Source organism: Lycium barbarum, chromosome 9 (genome assembly GCF_019175385.1).
Source record: "Lycium barbarum isolate Lr01 chromosome 9, ASM1917538v2, whole genome shotgun sequence".
Classification (NCBI taxonomy): Eukaryota; Viridiplantae; Streptophyta; class Magnoliopsida; order Solanales; family Solanaceae; genus Lycium; species Lycium barbarum.
This window is the reverse complement of record NC_083345.1, coordinates 58,824,857-58,834,543: the sequence shown is the minus strand read 5'-3', so window position 1 is coordinate 58,834,543 and position 9,687 is coordinate 58,824,857. Positions and strand designations below refer to the sequence as shown.

Genomic DNA, 9,687 nt, shown 5'->3' with positions numbered 1-9,687 from the left:
ATGAAGATCAAGAGCTCGGTGTACAAAGAGTTTGAGGTCCCGAAATAATTTAAGACTTAACAAGTGTGACCACGGTGATTGAGAATAATATTTTATGTATATCAAGAGGGACTATGGACTAGCGCTATGCCACATAATCATGATAATGAGTATATGAAGAGTGTTAAAAATAATTTATTACTTAAGTGAATCGTAGTCAAGGAATTAACTATGTGTGTAATTGGTTTAACGAGGGATTTTAGTGGAAGACAAAAAAAAAATTAAATTAATTGGGATCATTGGATAACTATTAGGTGGATATGGTCCACGTGTATTATCAATAAATTGGCAGCAAATATTTTAGATGTAGGACATTGGGTATTGTAGCAAAAGTTAGTGATAAGTACTAAGAAAAGTTTGGCCATGAAGGAACACGTGTCTTGCAAGACCCTTTTAAGCTCTTATTACTTCACTTTATTTGTTATTTTACATAAGAGAATGAAAGCAGCAACACAATTTTATCATTGTGAGCACTAACGTTTGCTTCATTTTGACGGAGATGAACAACAATTTTTCTCTTCAACCAAAAAAATACTAGATTTCAGTATTGGGGAAAATACAAATAATTACAAAGAGGTTATATAAATGTTGGTTTCCTCCGGATTCTAGCAAATTTGGGTTTTCTTCAAAGTAAAGTAAAGTGGAAGAAGATCATTTTTTGGTATATAAGGTAAGAATTATCCTCTTCTAGGTATATTTAAATTCATTAAAGTCATAGCTAAATCATGAGATGGGAAATACGAATATTTTACCGTAAATTGTATTTGATGTTGTTATTGGCCCATGGGCTGTTTGTTGGACTGTTTTGTGGGTTATGTAAACATAGTTATGGACGGAAATTATGTTATATGACATGATTATGATAACACACATATGAAGTGTTCTTAAAATGATCATTATTTAAGTGAATTGAGATAAAAAAAAATAATTGAGGTTGTTGGGTAATTAATACGTGGACATGCCCATGTATTTTATGGATAAGTGGCAGCAAGTTAATCTTTTTGCATGACATAAAATGATAATGTTGTTGTGTCATATTTAAGAGATGTGTATTAAAATGAATTAATACCTAGTTACACGTGTAAAGTGGGGGAGTGTATCTAAAGGTTTTGCTTTAATTTGCTGGACGTTTTTGGTATATAAAAATTGGAAGTGAACATGTTGCCTTGTATTCTTAGACCTCCTTACTTCAGATTTTTAACCAAAAAAAAGTGTGCAGCAACTTCCATTTTGATCTTCTCTACTTTAGCAAAAAGTTGTCTTAAGACAAAGTAGCAACAATGTTTCTTTCCAGTATAGTAGCAACATTTTTCTATTTTAAGAGAACCAACTTTTACTTCGTGATGAAGCAATGTCACGGGAAGTTTGACAGAGACCAGCAAAGGTACAATCTGTCATCTAAAATCTTTTATGAGCTCAAATCAGCGTCCAAGGTATGTCTTTGATGAGAACTTACGAATTGACGATCAGAAGCCGGATATGCATTATTATTGTTTGTTGGACTATTTTGGAGTACGGTGTATGGTATTCTATGGATTGAATTGGTAAATTTGATATGATTGTAGTTCTCGTGATGTATCAAGCGTAGAAATCATGTAAATGTGTTACGGATATATTGGACTTGTTATTGTAATTAGGAAAGCAGATGGGGATTTGTTGTTTCCTAAGTTAATGAGCTTGTAGCTTGTTATTGTTCACTGAGATTGTTGGCTGCCTCATAGATGTTAATATGTCTAAATGTAAGCTTGGGAAGGTAAAGGAAAATAGAGGTGATGCTATTCAAGTTTGGTTAAAATGTGTTTAACGTCCATAAGCTGTCGATAAGAGCTATCGTGACGTTAGTATCATGTTCGTTGCTGCTGTAGATTCCACTTGGAGGGAGACTCAGCTCGTGAGCCTATGAAAAGATTTGGTATAAGGTATGTAAAGCCTACCTTTCTTTCTTTTGGCATGTCCTAGTCGTAATAGGCTATGATACGCGTCTTGGGGAAAACTCCATCCTTAGAAATCCGAGCATAGTTTTGATCCTTATTTGATTCAATGCAAGTGAGTTGTGAACTCTATGCTTTGATGAAAAATAACTTAAACACTTTTATTTTTAAAAGAGCTTTATGCCATAAAACGTCCGTAACTTTTACAAATAGAATCGGATTACCTTGAAAGGTTCGTGGCCGGCTCCATAAGGCCTAATGTCCGTAATTTACGTACGCCACCTCGACTTGACCCGAGGTGGGCCCACAATTTCCGAAACCTTCTTGTATTGTTCTATTTGACCTATTTTCGTACTATGATTAAAAGAAAACTTTTGGTTATTGTTCCGACTACTAAACGATAGTTGTTTTAACTATTCCCAGATTTTTCTGATTTGTTCCGTTTGACTTATTTTGAAGTGGAATTCAAAGGAAACTCTTGGCTACTTTTCTAACTACTATACGACAGTTGTTTTGAAGTATTTCGTAAGTCCCACAACGTATTTTGAAACATGAAAACGATTTCAGGAAACTTATTTTGACATAAACCATTGCGACATTCGTAAGGCATACGCTATGATTACCGTTTAGTTTCTTGATATGGTTTGTCATCTGAATTATGCTATTGAGTCTCCGTAAATGTGTTATATTTTATATTGCATTAGTTTCTCACTACTCCATTCGTGGATGCCTCAATGTTTCCTTCACTGAGCCCGGGCCAGGATATGTTATCACGCGTATTCCACTGCATTGTTCGCCGCGCCTCGATGTGAGGGGGCAGGTATACATGTACATGGGTTGTGGAGTATGTTGTGCCATGTACACATATTCTGATATATGATGATATGATATGATATGGCCATCTGATGTGTTTGACATGTGCATATTCTGATATGATATGTTACGGAGTTATTCCCTACTCTGGAGTTATGCTGTGTTGTGGCGCCAGTGTCGGGGTGGCGACCACGTTCTGTTCACCGAGTCCCTTGGTGGGGGCCGGATATGATATGGCATATGTTTTTGCATACACTCTTTATGTTCTGGAAATATGCATCTGATAATCTGGATATTATACTCATTTTCTATTCGTTCTGTTCCGATTATGATTTTGTTCCGTAATGGGACCAGATATGACATATGTTTTCTATATGCACTATTTATGCTTTATGATCAGCATTTTGCTATTCTGGATATTCCGTTCATTTTCTGTACCTTCTGCTTCGATTATGACTTTGTTTACTACGTTCCGTGCTTTACATATTCAGTACATTTTCCGTACTGACCCCCTTTCTTCGGGGGTTGCGTTTCATGTCACGCAGGTACAGACGATCGATTTGCTGATCCGCCCGCTTAGGATCCTATTCCGCTGTCTTGGAGTGCTCTTTTGTCCGGAGCCTATATTTTGGTACAGTCCTTTGCTATTGTATATATGTACGCTATTCAGGGGTATGACGGGGCCCTGTCCCGTCTTATGATTCTGTTATGATCTGTAGAGGTCTGTAGACACACTTGTGGGTTCTGTATATGTTTTGGGTGATATGATCTGTGATAGCCTCATCGGCTTCCACGTGCTATATTTGTTCACCTGTGATAGTTAGTGACGCCATTTGACCTCTATATTTATATATATTCTGCTAATATAATGGTTTGGGTTATTGGGTACGTTTGGGTGTCCAGCACGGACACTAGTCGCGGCCTACGGGGTTGGGTCGTGACAAAAGTGGTATCAGAGCGGTTTGTCCTCGGAATGTCTACAGGCCGTGTCTAGTAGAGTCTTGTTTATCGGTGTGTTGTGCACCACATCTATAAACAGGGAGCTACAGGACATTTAGGATGTTGCCTTTCTTTCATATCTCAGATCGTGCGATAGAGCCCAGCCATAGGAAATGAAATTCCTTTTACTAACCTTTGATTTCAGCTGAAGAACGGTATCGACAGAAGAAAGTGGCTGATGATATTGGAAGCTACACTGTACACAGGAAAGAAACGGTGCGAAAGGGGCATGTTGGATAAGGTAAGAATATTGAGATATGATTGAAATATAAGGTTGAAGAATGAAAGATAAGGTAGATAGGAAGATATAACAGGACGGATCGTTAAAGGATAAGGTACGTCTCGAGGTGCGTTATATGAGGTAAGTTCTGACATTTTTATACTTTTTACTTGACAATGAGAGCCCTGTGTGGCTACGATGCGATATGATATATGCGTATATATGTTGGCCCTGTGGGGCATTGTTGGTATTTCATGTGTGCAGGATCTAGGATAGTAAGAAGTACAGAGGAAACTCTGCCCAAATTTTTCCAGAAATAGGAAAAAGAAAAGAGAATGAGACCTAAGCTCATGATATGTTTGGAAGGTTGATACCGACAAGGTAAGTGTATTATATTGGACTAAAGCTTTAAGAAATACCCCCTTGTCATCTATAAGAGGCATCATTCTTATTTGGGAAACATTGTTTGAAGAAGCGTATATGAACAGCGAATTCGCAATTCATTTAGACGGACCAGAATACGTTCCAACCACATTTTGCTTTAGAAAAAAAAACCTTTGTTGAAGGGCAAAAACATCCGGCAATTAAGTTTCACCTTATTGGAAGAATACAAAGCGTACAACAAGCAGTTGGGAATTAAATGATTCGCTTACGACTTAAGAATAAATATGGAGGTAAATTATGTGAATCAAGCACTAAGAAGTTCTGTGGTGCTTGTCGGATTTTAGTTTTCTTCTGCTGGTGGTTAGAGAATGTTTTAGAGTAACATTTTATCAGTTCTCATCGACTAATTGGAGATGAAATTTGTGGAAGAAAAACTTAAACTTGTGGGCTGTCTAGGATTATATATCTCATGTGTTGTTGGTGAAATACTAAAGATGATCTAGGAAAAGAGGCAACTCGTAACAGAACATTTTATTGAGGTATCGAGTGAACCGATAGACAGGGATAAATTACGACGAGTTACAATTAAAAAGAGTAACAGTATGATTGAGATAAAAGTACAGAAGAGGAAGAGTTATACCAAATCTTGAAGGTGTTGATAAGACAGCTTGTGAGATATTAAGGATAGGATTGATTAGAAAAGGGGTGAATAAATTGAAGGGAATCGACCAACGAAAAGGGCATGTGAAGGGCATAATTCAATAAAAGAACACTTGAGGAAGTATTGGGAGTACAAGACTGGTTTAACATTCGGGGACGAATGTTTTAAAGGGGGGAAGAATGTTATATCCCGTATTTTCATGTGTTGGAAAGCGTGCGAGTTAAATGATATTAGTAACGAAAATGAGTTTATCCTCCCAAGCTTATGGGTGGTTGTAGTGATGGTACAAATGTGTTATAATATTTGAAGATAAACAAATATAAGAAAATAAGTTTTACCGAGGTTCGAAATTTATTTGATGAAATACGGTCCAAGCTATAATATCCCGTATTTTTGGACTAGAAAATTTAATCGTCCAATATGAGCAAAATTACCCGAGCCCGGAGAATTCGATCATATTCAAGGATGAAGATCAAGAGCTCGGTGTACAAAGAGTTTGAGGTCCCGAAATAATTTAAGACTTAACAAGTGTGACCACGGTGATTGAGAATAATATTTTATGTATATCAAGAGGGACTATGGACTAGCGCTATGCCACATAATCATGATAATGAGTATATGAAGAGTGTTAAAAATAATTTATTACTTAAGTGAATCGTAGTCAAGGAATTAACTATGTGTGTAATTGGTTTAACGAGGGATTGTAGTGGAAGACAAAAAAAAAAATTAAATTAATTGGGATCATTGGATAACTATTAGGTGGATATGGTCCACGTGTATAAACAATAAATTGGCAGCAAATATTTTGGATGTAGGACATTGGGTATTGTAGCAAAAGTTAGTGATAAGTACTAAGAAAAGTTTGGCCATGAAGGAACACGTGTCTTGCAAGACCCTTTTAAGCTCTTATTACTTCACTTTATTTGTTATTTTACATAAGAGAATGAAAGCAGCAACACAATTTTATCATTGTGAGCACTAACGTTTGCTTCATTTTGACGGAGATGAACAACAATTTTTCTCTTCAACCAAAAAAATACTAGATTTCAGTATTGGGGAAAATACAAATAATTACAAAGAGGTTATATAAATGTTGGTTTCCTCCGGATTCTAGCAAATTTGGGTTTTCTTCAAAGTAAAGTAAAGTGGAAGAAGATCATTTTTTGGTATATAAGGTAAGAATTATCCTCTTCTAGGTATATTTAAATTCATTAAAGTCATAGCTAAATCATGAGATGGGAAATACGAATATTTTACCGTAAATTGTATTTGATGTTGTTATTGGCCCATGGGCTGTTTGTTGGACTGTTTTGTGGGTTATGTAAACATAGTTATGGACGGAAATTATGTTATATGACATGATTATGATAACACACATATGAAGTGTTCTTAAAATGATCATTATTTAAGTGAATTGAGATAAAAAAAAATAATTGAGGTTGTTGGGTAATTAATACGTGGACATGCCCATGTATTTTATGGATAAGTGGCAGCAAGTTAATCTTTTTGCATGACATAAAATGATAATGTTGTTGTGTCATATTTAAGAGATGTGTATTAAAATGAATTAATACCTAGTTACACGTGTAAAGTGGGGGAGTGTATCTAAAGGTTTTGCTTTAATTTGCTGGACGTTTTTGGTATATAAAAATTGGAAGTGAACATGTTGCCTTGTATTCTTAGACCTCCTTACTTCAGATTTTTAACCAAAAAAAAGTGTGCAGCAACTTCCATTTTGATCTTCTCTACTTTAGCAAAAAGTTGTCTTAAGACAAAGTAGCAACAATGTTTCTTTCCAGTATAGTAGCAACATTTTTCTATTTTAAGAGAACCAACTTTTACTTCGTGATGAAGCAAAGTCACGGGAAGTTTGACAGAGACCAGCAAAGGTACAATCTGTCATCTAAAATCTTTTATGAGCTCAAATCAGCGTCCAAGGTATGTCTTTGATGAGAACTTACGAATTGACGATCAGAAGCCGGATATGCATTATTATTGTTTGTTGGACTATTTTGGAGTACGGTGTATGGTATTCTATGGATTGAATTGGTAAATTTGATATGATTGTAGTTCTCGTGATGTATCAAGCGTAGAAATCATGTAAATGTGTTACGGATATATTGGACTTGTTATTGTAATTAGGAAAGCAGATGGGGATTTGTTGTTTCCTAAGTTAATGAGCTTGTAGCTTGTTATTGTTCACTGAGATTGTTGGCTGCCTCATAGATGTTAATATGTCTAAATGTAAGCTTGGGAAGGTAAAGGAAAATAGAGGTGATGCTATTCAAGTTTGGTTAAAATGTGTTTAACGTCCATAAGCTGTCGATAAGAGCTATCGTGACGTTAGTATCATGTTCGTTGCTGCTGTAGATTCCACTTGGAGGGAGACTCAGCTCGTGAGCCTATGAAAAGATTTGGTATAAGGTATGTAAAGCCTACCTTTCTTTCTTTTGGCATGTCCTAGTCGTAATAGGCTATGATACGCGTCTTGGGGAAAACTCCATCCTTAGAAATCCGAGCATAGTTTTGATCCTTATTTGATTCAATGCAAGTGAGTTGTGAACTCTATGCTTTGATGAAAAATAACTTAAACACTTTTATTTTTAAAAGAGCTTTGTGCCATAAAACGTCCGTAACTTTTACAAATAGAATCGGATTACCTTGAAAGGTTCGTGGCCGGCTCCATAAGGCCTAATGTCCGTAATTTACGTACGCCACCTCGACTTGACCCGAGGTGGGCCCACAATTTCCGAAACCTTCTTGTATTGTTCTATTTGACCTATTTTCGTACTATGATTAAAAGAAAACTTTTGGTTATTGTTCCGACTACTAAACGATAGTTGTTTTAACTATTCCCAGATTTTTCTGATTTGTTCCGTTTGACTTATTTTGAAGTGGAATTCAAAGGAAACTCTTGGCTACTTTTCTAACTACTATACGACAGTTGTTTTGAAGTATTTTGTAAGTCCCACAACGTATTTTGAAACATGAAAACGATTTCAGGAAACTTATTTTGACATAAACCATTGCGACATTCGTAAGGCATACGCTATGATTACCGTTTAGTTTCTTGATATGGTTTGTCATCTGAATTATGCTATTGAGTCTCCGTAAATGTGTTATATTTTATATTGCATTAGTTTCTCACTACTCCATTCGTGGATGCCTCAATGTTTCCTTCACTGAGCCCGGGCCAGGATATGTTATCACGCGTATTCCACTGCATTGTTCGCCGCGCCTCGATGTGAGGGGGCAGGTATACATGTACATGGGTTGTGGAGTATGTTGTGCCATGTACACATATTCTGATATATGATGATATGATATGATATGGCCATCTGATGTGTTTGACATGTGCATATTCTGATATGATATGTTACGGAGTTATTCCCTACTCTGGAGTTATGCTGTGTTGTGGCGCCAGTGTCGGGGTGGCGACCACGTTCTGTTCACCGAGTCCCTTGGTGGGGGCCGGATATGATATGGCATATGTTTTTGCATACACTCTTTATGTTCTGGAAATATGCATCTGATAATCTGGATATTATACTCATTTTCTATTCGTTCTGTTCCGATTATGATTTTGTTCCGTAATGGGACCAGATATGACATATGTTTTCTGTATGCACTATTTATGCTTTATGATCAGCATTTTGCTATTCTGGATATTCCGTTCATTTTCTGTACCTTCTGCTTCGATTATGACTTTGTTTACTACGTTCCGTGCTTTACATATTCAGTACATTTTCCGTACTGACCCCCTTTCTTCGGGGGTTGCGTTTCATGCCACGCAGGTACAGACGATCGATTTGCTGATCCGCCCGCTTAGGATCCTATTCCGCTGTCTTGGAGTGCTCTTTTGTCCGGAGCCTATATTTTGGTACAGTCCTTTGCTATTGTATATATGTACGCTATTCAGGGGTATGACGGGGCCCTGTCCCGTCTTATGATTCTGTTATGATCTGTAGAGGTCTGTAGACACACTTGTGGGTTCTGTATATGTTTTGGGTGATATGATCTGTGATAGCCTCATCGGCTTCCACGTGCTATATTTGTTCACCTGTGATAGTTAGTGACGCCATTTGACCTCTATATTTATATATATTCTGCTAATATAATGGTTTGGGTTATTGGGTACGTTTGGGTGTCCAGCACGGACACTAGTCGCGGCCTACGGGGTTGGGTCGTGACAGTTTATTAGCTTAATGCCATGTGTGTGATATTGGACTTGTACTTAGTTTCCATATTGTGATTATGATATGGTTGTCTCTTACTTATCTTGACATTATCATGGATAGAGGAAAGGACTTGACTTGATACTAATATTGTGATATGTGTTCATGTGTGGCATGATTGGAATTGATATGACTCACTTGATATTATAATTTTCATTGCATTCATCCTCATTTCCATGATACATTGATATTACCTGTGATTGGTGTTGATGATGACAAGTGAGAATGAAACATGTGTAATTCTTGGACATACGTGATATAATAGCCATCTTTGGGCTGTGTACGGAATGGGTAGTAGTGTGGAGATGAAATCCAATTAGGTTGGTCCCATAAGGTATTATGTGGTCTCGTCGCCATATTTGATATGTTTGTGACATGTATTTACATTCATCTCTCTCTTGAATA

At 36.8% G+C, this 9,687-nt stretch overlaps 1 long non-coding RNA gene across 1 annotated transcript; it reads left to right on the top strand.

The window, feature by feature from the left end:
* The first annotated feature begins 354 nt into the window (after positions 1-354).
* Positions 355-9,191, top strand: LOC132608836 (uncharacterized). Its single transcript, XR_009570542.1, has 5 exons — positions 355-709; positions 1,905-1,958; positions 3,329-6,222; positions 7,418-7,471; positions 8,842-9,191. It is a non-coding gene; the product is annotated as an uncharacterized LOC132608836 (long non-coding RNA).
* Positions 9,192-9,687: the final 496 nt, after the last annotated feature.